This window comes from Fukomys damarensis, unplaced genomic scaffold (genome assembly GCF_012274545.1).
Source record: "Fukomys damarensis isolate Sample0158 unplaced genomic scaffold, DMR_v1.0_HiC HiC_scaffold_5, whole genome shotgun sequence".
Classification (NCBI taxonomy): Eukaryota; Metazoa; Chordata; class Mammalia; order Rodentia; family Bathyergidae; genus Fukomys; species Fukomys damarensis.
Genome location: NW_022900917.1, coordinates 31379851 through 31399773, shown reverse-complemented (window position 1 = coordinate 31399773; position 19923 = coordinate 31379851). Strand labels below are relative to the sequence as shown.

General features: G+C 39.0%; 1 protein-coding gene and 1 long non-coding RNA gene across 2 annotated transcripts in view; both read left to right on the top strand.

The window, feature by feature from the left end:
- Fabp5 (fatty acid binding protein 5) overlaps positions 1-19923 on the top strand; it is a 143406-nt gene that overhangs the window by 119059 nt on the left and 4424 nt on the right. The window lies entirely within an intron of this gene.
- On the top strand, positions 611-4671 carry LOC104870578. Its single transcript, XR_782552.1, has 3 exons — positions 611-707; positions 884-989; positions 4555-4671. It is a non-coding gene; the product is annotated as an uncharacterized LOC104870578 (long non-coding RNA).

Sequence of the window (19923 nt, the reverse complement as noted above, 5' to 3'; positions counted from 1 at the left end):
CACTTGGAGGGCTGGTGTCAGACTACTGCGATGGACTCAGAACCCTTCCGCGCTATGAATGTTGACTTTAAATACGCTAACGTTCTGGCAAAGGCACAGTGTGACACCAAAGGGCAGAATTCAGTGTTGCAGGTACATGAGAGTGGCCTCAGGAGAGGAGGTGAGGAGATACATATCTCCTGGAAGGCGCCGTCAGAGTGGTGGTAGTGGTAGGAGTTACAACACGGGAAAAAGCGTCAACGTGTCCCGAGAATAGTGAAGAGAGCGAGAACTGCAACGCAGGTTCCTGGAAAGCATCAATACTGGGAGACAAAAGTGATAGAGGCGTAGAAGAAGCAAAGAAAACTGGCTTTGAAGGAGGAAGGGCGGGAGGTGTGCCTCAGTGTCGCAGCACTTGCCTCTTATGCGGGATCCTGGATTGGATCCCCAGAACTGGAAGGAAAAAAAATGAAGGAAGACAGAACATCAACGGGCAAGGACTGCAAGCCAAATTTGGCACACAAGAGGACGAGGACAGAGAACGCACTAGGTTTGGCAATTATGAGATCACTGACTCCCGTCACGAAGGCCAAGCGGTGAGAGCTGGAAGCTTATTACCATGGTTGAAGCAGTGCACTTGACTGCAAGCACCTGCGCCCCCCCGAGGGGTGTCCGGATTAGCAGGAGCTGAGTCACATCCAAGAGTTGGCTGGGATGTGAGTTGGTTGGTAAGTACCCCAGCATTCCCAACTCCAAGGAGCAAAACCTCCAAGACTTGTTCTACACAGTTTCCTGAAAGTGCCAGAGGAGATTCAGATCTCAGAATCCCACGGTGCTACCTATATATTAACACATCCGTAATGGCTCTTCCCTTCTCTGACTCATTTTCCTTTTTCCCTGACAGAGACTATTTCCCAAATAAACCTCTGCCACCTAGTTCCTCACCTCACCTCCCAGGGTACTGAGGATTGAACCAAGGACCTGACAAATAGTAGATAAATTCTCTACCGGTGAGCTACATCTCCATATTCCTTTTCAATTTTCTTCTGAGACAAGGTCTTGCTAAACTGCCCAAACTGGCCTTGAACTTTTAATCCTGGAGCCTTAGCTTCCTGAGCAGCTGGTACTAGAGACATGTGTCACTATGCTCTCCCATCTAATTCTTATCAGAATCCATTTCTGGGGATGCCCAACTTAAGACTAAGTAACAAAATTTAAAAGATGAAACAGCAATAAGATTGAGTTGATGCACACCTATAATCCCAGCACACTGTAAGGCTGAGTCGGGAAGAGTGAATTTGACCCCAACCTTAAGCAATTTAGTGACTTAGTGAGACCTTGTGGTGGGGGTAAGGGGGGTAGGGATGTAGCTCATTGCAAAGGCCCTGGGTTCCATCCCCGCTACCACCAAAACAAGCAGACAAACAAACAAGAGATCAATGAAGGAAAATAAGTTAGACTAAACTTGGTTGTAAGTTAAAACAGAAAACAAATAGTAGCTAGAAGTTGGGATATAATTAGGGATTTTAAAAAATTAAATGTCATAAGGCAAAATCAAGCTTTAGGCTGAGTTGTAGCTTTATAAGGAGGAGTTGAGAGTACAGGGCAAAGTGATGATCCAGTTGGCTCCTGAATATCTGCTAGAGACATCGTTGAGTGAAAGCAACTTTTGTGAGCTTGATTATTTTGGACCTTATTCCTTGCTTCAATAATTTTTTTCTGAAATTTAATTGCTTTGGGGCATGTAAAATACAATTAAAAGATGAAAAATATCTCTTGTGATTTGATATTAAACAGGAGTGACGGAGTGTGACATTAAAAAATTGTATCAGAGGTGCACACTGCATTTCACCTTAATTATGTCAGTTTCAGATTCTGGAACACCGCAGTTTCATACATGCCTAATTAAATTATGTCAGAACCAATACTTCTTGGTCAACAAATTTAAAGAAAGTTTCACAGACAGGTAAGAAAACAAGGGAACAAATGTTCCTTGCCTATCTGGCTATCGGCCCAGAATCAGCTTTTAAAGTCTTTCTCACCTGTAAAGATCTATTGGTGTAATAGGCATTGAGCTGAACAGAATTAAAAGATGAATGGTGTGATTTTGAGTGTGTTTTGGGATCATAAGAAAGTAGTCTGTGTTAATTCCACAACTTCTCATTCCCTATGAGTAGTTTCAGACTAAGATATCTTTTGGAGATATAAAAAGCGAAAACAGACTACCAAATTTCCTTTTAAAAAGACTAAAGAATTAAATAAGTTTAAGAGAAAAATTTGAGCACTCTAATAATAAGCATTTTATAGACAAGAAACTATAAGGATTTAAAGGAAAAGACTTCTTGAATAAATCCTCAGTAGCACGGGAACTAGCACGAAGAATCAACAATTGGGATCTCATTTTATTAAAAAGCTTTTGCACTGCAAAAGAAACCACCAACAGAGCTAAGAGACAACCTACAATGTGGGAAAAAACTTTTACCAGCTGCTCCTCAGACAAAGGACTATTATCTAGAATATATAATGAACTCAAAAAAAATCAGACCCCCCCAAATATAAAGATCTGATTCAAAAATGGGCATCTGAAATGAACAGACATTTCTCAGACAAACAAGTAAAAGCAGCAAATAAATATAGGCAAAAATGTTCAACATCACTGGTCATTCAAGAGATGCAGATGAAAACAAAACTAAGATTCCACCTTACTCCAGTAAGAATGGCTGCTATCAAGAAATCAACCAAAAACCAATGTTGGCAGGGTTGTGGGGAGAAAGGAACCCTTCTCCATTGCTGGTGGGAGTGCAGACTGGTGCAACCACTATAGAAATTAATATGGAGATACCTCAAAGAGCTGGGATTAGAGGTTCCATTTGACCCAGCTATCCCTCTGCTGGCTGGGTATCTTTCCAAAAGAATTGAAAGATTCATACCACAGTGATATATGTGCACCCATGTTTATAGTGGCACAGTTTGTAATAGCTAAAAAGTGGAAACAGCCCATTTGCCCATCATTTGGAGACTGGATAAAGAAGATGTGGTTTTTCTATAAAATGGAATATTATTCAGCCATAAGGAATGAGAAATTCAAGTCATTCACAGGAAAATGGATGCATAGTGAGGTTATACTCTTAAGTGAAATAAATAAGTCACACATGTGTAAATAACAAATAGTTTCTCTGGCGTGAAAAGCTAAAAGTGTAAATAAGACCCTAGTGCTATAATTGACAATGTGAAATAGGAAGAAAAGGCTTAAGGTGTAGGGGAAGTGGGAAAGGTAGGGGAAAGCAAAAATATGAGAAAACGAAAAAATGGGAAAAAAGTATTTGTAAATAGGGAAGGGAGGAGGGGGTGAAGGGAGAGCAGGGACAAGGGAAAAAATGAGAACCAAGACCTGTCATGTAAAGGTAGAAGATCTCAATAATGAATGTAAACTATAAGACCTTAATGTATTAAGAGTTAAGCTGTGTACTGATGGTTATAGAGTTGATAGTTAAGCTCTATCTACAGTGCTCTCCGATGTGCCAGGCACTAAATTCCTAGCCTGTCTATTCCTTTCAGTGGATGCATACATGAATATTCAGGAATTATGTGTTTCCTTCCCTTGTGCCTATTTATGTTAATAGCAATACTTTTTGTCTTTTTCTTTTTAAAAACCTTCTAGAGCTCATGGCCCACCCTCTTTTCTACTTAACTCTTCCTGGAGGCATTCAATAATACAATGATAAATAAGGATATATACTATTGAGGATTTTAAAGTAAGTCCCTATATGGGGAACATTAGTTATACTAACAGGTAAAATTTAGGGGCATAATGGTTAGTTCACATTCTGAGGGAAGTATCTGGGGCCGCAGAGAACACCAGCTTCAGACATTTTGAATTAGGCCAGTTATTTGCTAGGGTCTGATTGCTTCTGGAGTTTGCTGGGTGCTGTGCTTCTGGAACATTTGAGCATATAGTAAGAACAAAATAAAACTTGTATTTTATGCTTGTTCAAGTTATTTATTTGGATAACAATAAGTGAGGTAATAATAACAGTTGTTATGCAAGATTATGTGGCATTTATAACCCGTATACATGTGTACGCATATGTGTAACACAGTCTTCATTAAAATGGGTACTTGTGATCCCCTTTAAAGATGAGGCAACCCAAGATTACGCTCAGACAGCTCGTATGTGGCAGGGCTGAAGTTCCAGCTCAGGTCCACCACAACACAGAGCCTCCCAAAGGAGTCCTCAGCACCCTTGTTAGTAACTTCACCTTCCCAGCTGGGAGCGTAGCCCTGAAACACAGAAGCTCAAAAGCAATCATGTGCCCTCCCAGCACCTCTCCCTAACTGTTAAACTAAACCGGTTCTAGCTGCACCCAGCCGACAGGTTAAAAAGGTCAAAGTAAAAATTGCTAAATTATGTATCCTCCTCTTAATTAAAATAATTAAAGAGGACCTCTTTATAAGCTATAATTAATAAATAGGTAGAATTTTATTGAACATTTTAATTACTTTTTCCTGAGATATTTCATAGTTCAGACACTTCATAGTTCTTTCTCTGATCTTTATATTTTCTGTTTTTTTAAGTAAACATTTCTAAGTAAAGCAAAACACTCCGTATAGAAGAACACACAAATCCATGAGCTATCACAGGGAGAGCCCACCTGTGTGATCATCTTCCAGGCCAACTCACTCAGATGCTCCTACGCCATCTTGCCATCGCTCCTCCTGCTCTCCTTCCCAAAGGAGGCTGTTATTTTGGTTTCTAAACCTATAGATTCATTTGATCAACGTTAAAATGTTTTTTTGTTGGTAAAATCTTCAGAAGTTTAATCTTTTTTGTATGTGAATGCTATTGTTCAATGTGATAATTAAATTCATTCAAGTGATTGCCAGTAGCTGTAGTTTTTCACTTGTTGCTGATTTTATGATTCCATTTTATGAATATTTCAGACTGAGAATTCTATTGTTCATAAACATTCGAATTATTTGCCTCTTGTGGCTATTACAAATAAGACTATCATGAACATTTTTGCACATCTGTAAATTGATGTAAATGTTTAACATTAGTGAATAATACCCCAAACACATTTCCAAAGAGGTGGTATTATTTTACAAGTTTGCCACAAATAAGGGCTCCTACTCTACACTTTATCCTGATTTTTTTCCCTTTTTATTTTTGTTTTTGGTGATACTGGGAAGTGAACTTGGGGCTTCACACTGACCCAGGCCTTTCTTATATTTTTGAGCCACGGTTTCACTAAGTTCCTAAGTTGCTCAGCCTGGCCTTGAATCTTTGATTCTCTTTCCTCAGCCTCTCAGAGCACTGGGATTACAGGCTTTATTCTTGATTTATCATGTTCAGTAACAAGATTAGTCCCTTCTCATACAGTACAGTGATGTCAAATATTCTACCCAATGACTGTGCTGTCTTTCTGGACTCCTGTTTCTACTTTCAAGCACAAAGTGTAGCACCCAGCTGGAAATGCTTCTTGGACAGAGAAGTGAATGAGGCCATTTAGTAGCCCGTGGCAGGGCGCCAGGGGATGACCGCACGCGTGACTAGCCACTTTAAAGTCCTCTCAGCATTGTCGCTGTTGATTCATTGGTATGAGAGAACAATATCAAAGCAAGCCATCCAGGAGGGTGTAGGCACATAGAACTTGTGCTGTGATCCCAGCATAAATGAGCACTGGGGGATACTTTGCATCTCTTGTCTTCATAGCGTTTGTATGGAAGGTCGGAAGATACCAGAAGTTCTGCGATACCCCTCTAAAATCAGCAGTAATTTAACTGACAATAGTTGCCTAAACTATCTGCCCCACTTCTCTCAAGTAGGTCAAACCTTTTATAAAAGTTCCTCATACTTTCTAAAACATTTATTTCAGAACTTTTTGAAAATGAGCCCTATTTTTTACTTAGTTAAGAGAAAAGATGTAAGAGATGATGATTTTGATAATCCTGGGTACTAGGAACAATTCTAGAAATAAGTTTACAAAAGATTGAACCCAAGGTCTTCATCCTGGGCTACATCCCAAACTCATTATTTTTTATTCTGAGACAGGGTCTCACTAAAATTGCTCCATTGCCCAGGTTGGTCTCCTGTCTTTGAAAAGTTCAGTGAAGGTTTGGAGATGGTCTGCAGACAAAGAGAGAAAACATTTTTTAAATTTATTATTTCTGTTCTTGTTGTTGTTAAAGAGAAACTGAGCAAGCAAGTCAACTCAGCCTTCAAAGCCTCTTTCTCCACCTTATCTCAGATAACTTAAGCAAGTGCAGAAGAAAAGGTGATGTAATCTCTTAATAATAAAAGGAGGATTAATAGGGGCTTAATCTCCAGACACTTCCAGGACCCAAACTTTCTTTGGCCAAAAAAAAAAAAAAAATTCTAATATTGAACTCTTGGTTGTCTTCTTTCCCCAACCCTAACAATACATGAATGGTCACAAATTCCTATAGAGATTCAGTGTTCTTAATTCCCTTTTCTGCACTCCATGGAATCATGTGCAGAGTGGTGCTGTCCTCTGGGTTCTGGCCACGGTAAAAACAAACACCCCCTCCCCAAAAAAAAACACTCAGTAATTTTTTTTTCTTTGGTGGTACCAGGAATCAAACTTGGGTCCTTGCGCTTGCAAGGCAGGCCACCGAGCCGCTGAGCTAAATCCCCAGTCCTAAACCCTAGCAATTTTTAAGTGAGGTTTTCCTGTTCAAATTTTGTGAGCCTATCTTCCTGGCATTTGTTTTCAATGGTGCTGATTGACCTAGTAGAGTTTTACATTTACCGTAGATCTTAGCAATTTTCTTTTTAAAAAATGGTAGACATCTCCTGCCGGTGTGAAAAAACAAAAACAAGCCAAAGCAGGGGCAAAGGAGGAGGGCAAAGTGCAACAGAATGAGAGCGCTCCTGCGCAGTCAGACTTCCGGCTGTGCAGCCGGAGTGAGGTCAGGGTGGACCTTCCCAGCGTGCAAGCCAGGAGCAGCTGCCACCCTCTCTGGGCTTCTGCAGAATGGGGAAGTCCCCTCCGGAAAACTGGAATTCTCTCCTCTCCCTGCTCCCACTGGGCCACCTTTGGCCCCTCTATGGTGGGGAAATTGAGGGACGCTAAAGGGTTGAAAAACTCTTATTGACTAAGATAGTTTTATCTGAATAATAAATTTGAATATATCTGCAGTATATTTAGTGTTTCGCGAGTTTTCAAAGATGACTAGTCCCCGCCCCCATGGGAGGTTATTTTGGAAAATTCCCTCTTCCTCTGTCGCTGAGGATTTCTTGTTTATAGTTGCCTCAACTCAGAGAACTCTTCCATCTCTCTGAATATAATTCCTTCAGTAAGATCTTGCTGCCAGAAGGGAGTGGAGCAAAAACGATAAAAACTCTTATTACAAAAATTTCCCAGGAGCCTGAGTCTGAAAAGACTTCATGGTATATATTTTAATTTTCAACCATTATATTTCGTCCTTTAATTAGACGACAGATGATTAGAAGAACATCGGCAGTTTTTTGTTGTAGTTTCAAAAACTGTAGAAGTACAGTTTTCTTTTTAGGGTGTCGATGGAATGCTCTGTGAAGGTATTACAGAATCCTCAAAAATCATTTTCTATGCCTCCTGTGCGTGAGTGCACACAATATATACGGTAAATGGTGCCTGCTCAAGAAAAAGTTGCTAACTTCTTCTTAAAAACTAGGCTACTTGGCTTTGAAAAAATAATCGAATCTAACACCAGGGCTACCTACTGGAGTCCTCAGTGACTTCGCTGTACTCTTGTCATCATTTTGCTCTAGAATTGTTTCTTGCTCTATGTCTTCATCTTCAACTATTTTTTCTTTACCTCCGCTGCTGGTTCACTTACTCACCCATCACGTCACCTACAGTGGTGCATGCTGTGGCCACAAACCTCACCATTGTGGTTCAACCTCTGGCATAAGCATTGCTCCTTCGCTTCTTTTAAAATGTGAATACCTCCTAGAGGGTCCAATACGAATTAAATCATGTGAGACATTAAAATGAATTAGTCTCTCAGGTCCCTGTGGACACAAGGCTAGAACAAGGAAGTTGGAATTTAAAGGGGGTGGGCAGGGCTATTGAAAAAGGAAAAGAGAGAAGAGGCACATTAGATAGAGTTCTTCATATTTCATCTTAGGGTAACACATCACTCATTGGAATCAGAGAGAACCATAGGGCCAGAAAACTTTTACCAATTGGTATGATCTTTAGAGAGGTAAAACTATATCCTGATGCACCTTTAGAAAAAAGCAGTATCTCTCAGTACGCATTACTACTACAACAAAAGATGTATTTGGTCCCTTTTCCCCCTTCCGCCAAACACCTTTCTGTTTTCATCCTCAACAAACAGCCTCTCTTCCTCCTCTAGTGCCCCACGTTTGTTCCTGGTGTTTTCTCTAAATGCCTTTGCTCCTCTCTCACTTTCTGGGCTTCAGGGGCATCATCCAGAACACCTTTTATTAGGAGACATTCATGAGCACTGCTCCTCTCTGGACTTGTGCATGTTCCTTGAGACCAGTGACGTGTGCACGGTGACTCTTCATTCCCATGGAACACTCTTGATGATAAAATTCCGTCCTTTTAAGGCTAAAGGTTATCATCAACATTTTCTTAAAGAGTATTCATCAGAGCATGCGAAAGGATGTTTAAAGGGTGGTGTCAACTAAGGAAGGTTTTGTAATTTATCTGCTTCTAAAAATGTTGATATAAATGTCAAATATACTCTTTAAATTCAAGATTTCCCAGAGACTTAAGCATGTTGATACAAGTTAAGCAACTGCAGTGGGAATCAAGGTATGCCGAATTTCTTTAATTTGTTTGATAATGGAATTTATATTCAAAAAGATTTTCATGTGAAATTTTAATTTACTCTGATCTCATTGTACAGATGAACAAACAAAAATCTAAGTTTATATAGCTATTTTTAGTAGACTAATATGTAGAACTACAGTCTCCTATATGGTAGGCCTCTGATCTTTTTATCATATCCTTCTGCCTTTAGAATGGATATTTAATAAAATTATTGTTTTAGGCATAATGCCATTTTTTCTTTGCCTGGCCTATCTTAGCATATGAGGCCTACAGTTATGATAGAGACAGAGTCCTCTCTCAAATGTGGCTTTAAAAACATCTTTTAAAAAATGCGTTAAGGTTATTGGAACATTTTAAGTGTACAATATGATGACATTCATTATTGGGAATTTGTACCTTCACATGATGCATCTTGATTGTTATATTTTCCCCCGTTCTCTTGCCCTTCTTTTAACCCCTCCACCCCTCTCTATTTACAAAGACTTTGTTTCTGTTTTTTCCTTTTCTCATATTTATTTCTTTCCAAACTACCCCACCCACTTCCCCTTTGGAAGCATCTTTTTACACAAGTCTTTTAAAATTCAAATGAAGGGGAATTGAGACCACAGAGGTTTTAAAAATAATTGATAAAAAGATATATTTTTAGGATTTCTCTAAGAAACCTAAAAGACTCCACTAGAATTTAAATAGCAAGTTAGGTATGCTTGTGTATTTTTAAGACACATATGATTATTTTGATGTATGGTTTTCCTGATGAATGAAAGTGGAGACCAAGCAGTGGCATAATTAATCATTGTTAAATGATTATATATCCATTTAAAATCCATACCAGTATTATCTTAACCATCAAATTTTAACTACTATATTTATAGGTCAAACATGCATTGACTAAAAAAACTTAAAGTTTAGGTTAATTATATCTCTTCTAATAGTGTTTTTAAAATACTTAACTATAAAATATACTTGACATTCTTAGTAAACATTTAATTTGGGATTATATTATCTGCTTGTGGGAGAAATCTTGAATGGGTTTTAGATGAATTAACATTAATTCCTCCAAACTCTGGGATTTTAAGATTCCTCTTTAGTTCTAAATCTGATTCATTAATCCATACTCAGAAGTAAAACTGTATAACTTTAAAGGATTTACTAATAATATGTCTGATCAAGTGACAACTAATCATACTGAGATCAGGTCTGACCAAGAATTACTGCCAAGGTATGCAATTAAAAATTATATGTGCTTGGTATGGGTGTGGGCATTAGAGAGCAAGTTTTACTTCTTATTTGGATTAGTGACCTGGACTAGTTAGGTTCCCTACCCTCTGGCTCTGAAGGCTTAAGGCTTTGGGTGTGAAAGATCAGTCAGTGAAAGATCCGGAGCCTTGCTCTACAAAACTCTGGTTTCATTGTCACTGCAACAGGCAAGCACGTGGCAAAAGGAAACCTGGCACATTTTTCTCAGAATTTAGTGTCACTATTTATTCTTTATTTGGAAATGATAAATAAAACATTTGCTAAATTCTTCAGTGATTTTTCAATTTGTTTCCATTTGTGATTTGTATTACCACTTGCTTTCAAATATTAGGCAGTTAGGACTTTTCTGTTCCATAATAGAATTAAATTTTCCTGAATATATCTCACCAATCAAAATTTTAAAATACTATATAATGGAAAGATATTCAACTTGGGGGAAGAGACTTCTTTTCACAAAGTAACTAACTTTTGTATAGTAAGCAATGTTCAAAGGGGCACCAATAAATTGACTTCTTTTCTGTTTCTAGAAGCTAGTCCTAGCCCAGAATAGTAGAAATAGTAGAAAAGAAAGAGAGTTCTAGGATACCTTAAAGTTTGAAGGATTTGTTGCAAGACTGACTTGAGTTCATGGCTCTTTAGAGAGTTCATTATGATATCTCTGTCTTGGTTGACTGATTAGAGTTTTTACTATTTTTTATGATATACTGTATATATATTTTGTATGATATAATATCATTGCAGAACTAATGAGATTTTATGTAGTGCAACAAATACAATAAACTTGTTATAACAATAAACTTGACTATATGGTCAAGGAACACCATATAGTTTCCATTGAAAAACAAAGGTGTTCAGAGAATGTGGTAGAAATCACTAAGTTTGGCTTCTGATTCTCTCATCTCAAAAGAAAGTGTTGATGCCATCATCAAGGCAAAACTGCAGATTTTCTTGTCCTTATTTGCTAAGCTGTCTGGGGTGGTAGAGAATTCCAGTTTTGACCTGTACACTGGCAACTTTTATCATGCAAGTTGTACAACTCAACATGCACGCCTGAAAGACAGTTTATTCCCAGGTTTGTTGAACCTGGGAATAAAGCACAGGGAGAGTTTGGCAGTGACTATGTTGCTTCATGATTGACTGTTTCTCAAGACAAAATCTTTCTAATTTGAGCAAAGTTTACCTGGGACAGTTGAGTGGCATTTGGTACAGTAGTTTTCAACAGGATATATCCATTTGGAAAACCTACATTGTTCCTGAGAAAGAGGTGGCTTTTTTTAAAAAAGGATTTTATTGCGTCTTGGAAAACTCACATGATACCACAAAAGCAAAATGCCTGCCAAGACTTATGTCATGGTGCTTTCTCCCTATATTTTCTTCTAGTTTCAGGTTTTACATTTAAGCCTTTCATCCATTTTTAGATGATTTTGTATAGGGTGTGAAGTAGGGTCCAATTGCATTCTTCTGCATTTGGAAACCTAGTTTTCTCCAAATTATTTACTGAAGAAATTGTCTTTTCCCATTGTGCATGCTTGGGACGTTGGTAAAAAAAAAAAATCATTTGACTATAAAAGCACAGATTCCTTTTGAGTACTATATTCTATCAATTCATCTATGTGTGTTTTTAATGTTAGTACCAGGTTGCTTTGATTAGTATACTCTTGTAGTATATTTTGAAATCAGGCAGTATGATGCCTTCAGCTTCACTTTTTTTAGCTTATGATTGCTTTTGTTATTGAGGATCTTTTGTAATTCCCTATGAGTTTTAGGATTGCTTTTTCGTTTTTTGTGAAAAAGAATATTGGAATTTTGACAGAGATTGCATTGAATTTTTAGATTGCTTTAGATGACAAATACTTTAACAATATTAATTCTTTCTATCCATCAACATAGAACAATTTTTCATTTATTTATATCATTTTCAGTATCCTTCATCCATTTTCTATAGTTTTCAGTATACAGAATTTTCATATTTTTAAACTTATTTACCAGTATTTTATTTTTATACATATAATGTAATATTTGGTCCCATAAGCATATAAAATTGCTATTAGTCAATTAAAAAAAGATTTGTATATGTTGAACATTCTTGCCTTGCTGGGATGAATTCCACTTGATCACATGAATAATCTTTTTGATGTGCCACTGAATTTGGTTTGTTAGTACTTTGCTAAAGATTTTGCATCTATGTTAATCAGTGATATTGGCCTATAGTTTCCTTCCTTTTGTTGGGGTTTGTCTAGTTTTGGTATCAGAGTAATACTAGCCTTATAGAATGCGTTTGAAAGAGTTCCTCCTCAATTTTCTGGAATAATTTAAGAAAATTCTTTTTAGTTCTTTAAATGTTTGGTAGAATTCAGCTGTGAGGCTATTTGGTCCTTACTCTGATGGGAAACTTCTTGTTACTAATTCAAACTCATCACTTATTCTTGGCCTGTTTAGTTTTTTTTACTTCTCATTATTCAATCTAGGTCTTAGAGCCTCCTGGAGAAGATTTGAAAGGAGGTCCATAGAAAGGACTTAGAAAAATGAGTCAAGAAGAAGAGTAGTAAAGAAAGAGGGAAAAAACAATCCTCAAGAACAGAGGCAAGGACACTGGTTATCTGAGTCAGCAGGGGATATGAGGACCCCAGTCACAGTGAGACAGGCAGGAAGCACCCCTGCCAACCCCAGGACTGGGCTCGGCCAGAGCTGCCGTGCCCCCCCCACCTTTTCTCCCTCTCACCTCCCCAGTGGACAGAAACAGCCTGCTTCAGTATCCTCCCTGGCTATCTAGCTGCTACTCTACTGCACCCCACTCCAACATGGGTGCAGCCACATCATCAGTATGGTGCCCCTACCCAGCTCCTGGCGCTTCAGACATTACTGCTAGGAGGGGACACCCTGGCAGGCTAAGATCAGGGAGGGAGGAACCTGGATCTCTTATTAACACACCCAACCCTCAGGGCTAGCTTTCCAGTGAGGGCTAGCTGCTCCTCGCTGACATGGGCCTGCTTTATAAGCAGCACTCTCTAGCTATTTATCAGGTTATTCTAGGAGGGCTCCCTTCTCCAATCCCTCTGTACTGCAGTTTACGTCTTAAAAATAAGACTCACTCTGGTGCTTCTGTAAAACTGTTCAGGTTTTATTTCTTGGGTGGTGTGGGCTCCAGAGCCCTGAAAATCTACTTGGGAGAAGAGGATTACCACACTACTACCCTGAGTTGTGTGGATAGAACAGTCATTTCAAAAGAAAGAGCAAGAAATGCTAATAGCTGCTAGCGCTGAGGATCTCCGGAGACCAGCAGCCTTCAGAGACCAGCACCCAGTAATGATACAGTCAACCTACTCTGTTGGTGGCCAGCAGCAGCAGTGACCAGCAGCTGGCTGTGTCAACTGTTGGCATCCAGGATTATCCAGTGTCATCTGGTGACATCAGGACAGCTAGCAGAGCCACAGTTAGCAAAAAGCCCTAGGCTGACTGGCAAACAAAAGCATCATATTCTCTATGAGATTGATTCTTGTTACTTTGCCCATTTAAAAAAATTACAAAAAGTAATTTAAATGGTGACTTTGTAGGACAATAAACAATGATTTGTGAAATTATAAGAAGTAAAAAAAATAAAATGATTATATAAATGGAAAGCAACAAATGTAAAATTTCAATTAGCAAGTGGAGATATAACGTTTATCATCCCAAATAAAATAATGTGCTTTCTTAAGAGAGAGAGAGAGAGAGAGAGAGAGAGAGAGAGAGAGAGCGAGAGAGAAAACATAAAATGAAATACCAGAAATCTGAAGGGGCTGTTGCCTGATAATTTCAGACTTTTAATTCTTGGGAATTTTCAGAACATAATAAACTAAAAGAAAACAGATTTTTGAATAAGTGTTGTTAAATGAAAAAAAATGCAAATTTTTAAAAAGCAAATAGAGACTTAGATGCCAAACTCTTAGAACATAAAGGCTAGATTATGTTCCACATAATGACTAGGTGATCTAAAAATGTAGGTTGACTTAAATCAAAGGAGCATGTTGGGTGCAGACAGTTCTGCCTCCTCTTCCTGTGTGAGTTGTAGAGCAGTCTGATATGTTTGTTTAATGCCACATGAGCAGGGAAAAGCTGAGCACAGCCTCACAACATCTTTCCTCCTGGAAGACAGCCTTTGTGTTCTTTGTTAGAAGATACTGGAGCTCCATGTGAATTTCTTACGTGAAATTTAGGCTTTGGAGCTGCCTAATAGGTGAGGAGGAAGTTAAACAACTCTTCACCCAACATCATTTAATTCGAAATACATGAAGGGAAAGGGGCCACTATTTGTGATTATACCAGGATGACAAACCAACCCAGACCTGCCTGATTCTAATTAGATGTTCACCCTATCTTGCACTCTACAAAATAAGTGTTCTCACTTCTTGTAACTTACTGGGAAAGAAAGAACATTAGGAGCCCCAACATTTTCCTGAGGATATCTAGAATAAATACTATTTGTATAAAATGCTATCTGATGTGGGAAAAAGGAGTTGAAGGTAAAGAGCACATCATTTTTGTGTTACTCTTGAGATTTGACCCTCAGCGTAGGTCTTAACATCCCTCTTTGTGAAGACTGGACCACATCTGCCATCACCTTGCTAGGGTCTGGATATAAGTCAGAAGCCCTAGTGAAAATTCTGAGACCACAATCCCTTCGAACTGAAGCCCAGCTTCCAAGTCTCTAGCTACTCTGTTTCACCCACAGAGCAGAGCAGAGCCCCTTGGTACTCTGTTGTCTTCAGCTCTTGCCAAATGTTCACGGGTTATGAGATGGGTTAAATGTTACAAATATAAGTCAAACTCATTCCTCACCCAGAAGCTGAAGCAAAAGGAGTAGGAAGGAGAAGAGGAGGAAAGTAAAAGATGATTTCATTTTTTGAAGGCAATTTTGCTGATTTGTTGACAGACGATCACAACACTAAAGTTGAAGGAGATCCAAATGATAATATTAATTCTAAAGAGACAGAAGTTTGTAGCTCAAACTTTAAGTTCAGTATGAAGCAGGGATTTCAGATCCACATTTAGGATCCTTAGGCCATGGTACTTTTGAGACTTTCTCTGTTCTGATTGTTGAGTGGGAGAACCAAATTTGGAGCTCAATATTTGGTGGTTAGTAGGAGGTATTAGCACATGTAGGTATAAACTATGTGTTTTCATTGCAAGACTTGGGACTTACAGCCCCAAAATTTTTGTCTCACTTTCTAAAATAGACTGACCAAAACACCCAAGCTTCCAGTTTCTGCATGAAATTGCAATGCTTAGCATTTGCATATAACTTATGTGTCTTCCTGTGGGAGAAGTTCAAGCTTGGCTGGGCCAGGTGCACTGCACTCCTGTCTCCTGAGCTAACTTGGAGACCTTGCTAAGGCTGACCTAACTCCCCTAAGTGCATAGATGCTCGGTCCAACAGGATACACCTCTGCCCCTAGTTCGTGACTCCTTTGCCTTGCCCAAGAAAAATCACTCCGCCATGCCTCTAATAAGATATCACCAAATGTTAAATGCTCCTCCCATGCTCCTCCCCCATGGTTGTCCCTATATAAGCCTGTGCATTTCCTGAATAAAGTGAAAGTGTTCCAGAAACCTCCACAGAGTCTGCCTCGTGATTCCGTGCCTTATCCTCCCAATCCAAGCTCCCAAACCTTGTTCCATGAGCAGCCTCGCAGACGACAACATCTTCCCATATACTTGCACACATATCCAGATTACTTATAATGCCTAATGCAATGTAAATGCCGTCTAAAGAATTGTTATGCTGTATTGTTTAGGAAATAATGACAAGAAAAAAGTTTGCACATGCTCAGTATAGACACAATTTTCCCAAATATTTTTTTATCTGAAGTTGGTAGAACCTGCAGGTGCAGAATGCATGTATTTTTATACAAGTATATAATGAGAAAATATTTTATAGGTATAAAATAGAAATATGCACTAATGAGAGCTATTTCTTTGTGACCAGGTCATGTGTGGAGTCTTGCAAATTTTATAACCTTGCTTTTCAAAGCATGGTCCTTAGACCCATAGCACTGATACCACCTGGGAGTGTATTAGAAATGCATGGTTTTGGTCACACTCTAGGCCTCTTGGATCCAACCATAGAGTTTAACAAGATCCTCAGGTGATTTGTTGGTATGCTAAAAATTTGAGATCTACCATTTCTAGTGATCGCTCTGCTCCCCCCTTTTGATTAATTTGGTCAAATGCTTAGAGAAGAAATAACTATCTGAACACGAATTGCTTTGGGTATTCTCTGCAATAATTTATTCAAGTGATGTTGTCTTCCGTTTCTCAGTGCTTTTAGGCCACCAGCACTTGTTGTCTTTAGGAAAGATTATATACTAAAATCAACTTTGTGGACAACTATCTACACAAATTTTAACGGGGAGATTGTCCTTAAATGAAATTATATACAGTGTGCTCCAAAACTACATGTATGATGGTGGCATACGAAGCTGACAAACTATGTATTAAGTAGATCTGAGAAATGTTTCATTTTCACCACTAGGTGGAAATAGAGTAATTTTGAGTACTTTCTTTCAGGGCCATGAATACTACTGCTGGAGTATTTCATAAACTGAAAAGGATCAAAGGAATCAGTCCATCTAATTTTTATCTCCTTAAATTCATGGACAATAAAACAGAGGTGCAGTAATATTAAAGCGATTTGCATTAGTCTTATATAATCTAAAGATATTTGAGGAAGAGTTGCTGGTAATTCTTGATTCTTCTGTCATTTTCACATATAAGAATAATGTGATATTATCTTCCAGCATGAGGAGAGATATATTACCTGCATTACCCATGTGCTGTTACTAAAATAGTTACTAACGTTTGATACTGATACTAATTTGTTATTAGTTACTAATAATTGTAAAAGTACGCTAGGATAAGACGGTCGTTCATTGTTCCTAATCTGTCATCAACCATGATCAAGTGAGAATTCCCCTCTATTTTTCCAATGAAGAGATAATCTCCATGAAGAAATACGAAATTTCAATTAATTTATTTTTATAATGTTTTTGGCTTTTATGCCTCATGTTTGGTTCAGGTTAAGTAACCCAGAAGAGGAGTTTAATTAGCAGGGTAGGAAAAAGAGTACTTAATGCTTTTCAGAGCTTGAAAAAATATTTCTCTATATTCATCTACTTATATATGATTGGAATAAGTTATTCATTCATCTTTCCATGTGTACTGGAGTAGGTTATTTCTAATGCCCTTAAACTCTTGCATTCAGAGTCTCTTTATTTCTTATAAATAATGGTAATGGGGCACCTACATTGCTTATGTGGTGAAAAAATGGCTGGCAGTTAATTAATATTTGTAAACATTATTTTATTGATGTTTATAAAACAGGATAGAATGAAACAGATGATAATGATGAGGCATTTGAATAAAAGGCATTAAGTATGTTTCTAGAATGGTAGGGGGACCTCTGTACCCTTCTTTGTCCTAATAGGTATTTTGGCTTTATACCTTCCTAAGATACATTCAGCCACATTTCTGCTCATTGTAGTACAGGCTGTGTAAAAATTGTTTCAGTAGTGGCTCATGTTTAAAGGCTATTTCTTAAAGTACTAGTAAGCAGCACTCTAATGATGCCCTCCTATTGTATTTCTGTAACATGGCTGATTTTGATGAGCTGAAAGTTTGTGCCCAGTACCGAATCCTGGCTAGTAGTGTATCACTATGATGATAGAGAAGAGAATACAATACATTGAAGCAGCGCGTGAAGAGCTGGAGTCCAAGAATTTAGGAGCTGCCTCCCTGGGAGCTGCCTCAGTGCCGGGAAGCCAGCACTCTCAGCACGCATCCCAGGATCCACTAAGCTTCCTCAGGATGTCTTCTGGGTAGGAAAGTCTCAGGTGTGGGACATGCAGGTCCTTACTGGGACAACCACATAGCCTGAGTCACTCAATACGTACAAGGAAGACTGGGGTAATCCTAATATTAGGTCAGGGACTTGCAATAAGAGGGACGTGGTGCAGGGGAGGAATATTCTGTGGCATGCGGGGAGATGGCAAACCGTCGTCAGATTCCGATGGTGTTAAGGATGATACAACACATACCTTGGCATGGTGACTGTGGCCTCTGCTCTCAGTACTATCATAAGGACAGTAAACAAAAGGCAGTTAGGTGTGGTCCTGTTTCACAAGGTGTTGCGTGAGAAAGGCCCGATGGAGATTCCGGTTCTACCACTGTACAAACTTTTCTTAACTTTATTTCTTCTGAAAAACTAGGATAACACTCCTTAGTGAAAGTTTAGTGGGGATTAGTGTTAATGGTTGTAAGCACCTGGAAACACGGACTCTAACGTATAAAAGCTACTCAATAAACTGCTATCTCCATAAAAACAGCCAGCCTGTGTGGCTTCTTCCTTATTCACCCCATCTCACAGTCTCCAGGAGCACAGAGTAAGATCCTGTGAAAAGTATGTTTACACAGAAGTATAGAACACTATGAGGACTGGAAGTAAAAAGGAAACTCTAGAGTCTGAATACAAAGGAGGCTGAGAAGAAAGCCTTAAGGGCTCGATCAGTGGGGTACTGGGTCTCAAGACATACCACCCCAAAATATGACTCTAGGAGTCCAAAATGTGCCTCCCAAAGTATAGTTCCTTGGCGTATTTAAGCCGGCTGTTCAGAGAAATTGCAGACATAGAAGTAGATTTGAAAAGCTGGTCTTTTATAAAAGAAACTTACATCGATAAAGGAAATCTACACTATTAAAGTACAGATGTTCCTTGAATTAGGGTAGAGTTACTCCTGTATAAATCCATCATAAACTGATAATCTGATAAATTAAAAATGCATTTCATACATCTAACCCACAGAACATCCTACCCTAGCCTCACCTAATGTGCTCAGAAATTTACAATTAGCCTCACAGCTGGGCAAAGTCCTCTAATACAAAGCCAACTTGACAACAGTGTCAACTCTCTCATATAATTTTTTAAATACTCTGCTGAACGTGAAAAATAGAATGGCTGTATGAATATGCTTTCATTAACAACTTTTATTCTCTCTTTACGTAACAAGATAACTTTTATTCACCTCATCCGTCTTCCTGGCGCCCTTCTATACCTTGTCTCCACTCCCCCCAGACACCCCAAAGCCGTTTTCTGTAGCTCAGGATGGTATCTGAACTTCAATTATCTGACCTTTCTTGAAGCTTCGTATTTTGTGGGACTCGTGTGCATATCAACGTGATTAAATCTTCCCCTTTTATGTGTTTTATGTTAACTTCACACATGGGCAGCAAAGAACCTAAAAGGGTGAAGGCAAGCAATTTTTCCCTTCCCTATAAGGGAATATAAATGAATATGACGTCAATCATAGTCATTTGAACGAAAACTTCTTACAGAATTCTAGTTTAGAAACCGAATTTCCTGAGTCATCGCCATCTCATCTACCAGCTCCTGATAAAATCGTCTAGCTTGGCTCTGCTCTACACTTATCTGGAAGCCCTACCGAGGCCGAGGCCTGAGTGACCTGAGGGAGGGGAGAGCAGGTTCTTTCAAGAGGATGTGGGAAGTCAGGGTGGTGGCACAGGTCTGTAATCCTAGCGGGGCAACCACAGTTCGAGTTCAGCCAGGGCAATTCAGCGATTTTGTGATCTCCTGTATCAAAATTTAAAAATGAAAGGGGGGTGATGCTCAGTTGGGTTCAATCCCCAGTGATGGCAAGGAAAAAAAAAAAAAAAGGCGGCAAAGCGATTTATCATTCAAACAGCGCACCAAACAGCAGATCAATCCTTTCCGAGTGCGCCTAGAGATGGCCAATGGACTCCTCTGGGAATTCGGCAAGGAGAGCCGGCTGGCTGAGCGGTCCAGCGGTGCGGTCCCCCTGTGGTTCCCTCAGGCCTCCCGGGCACGCGGAGG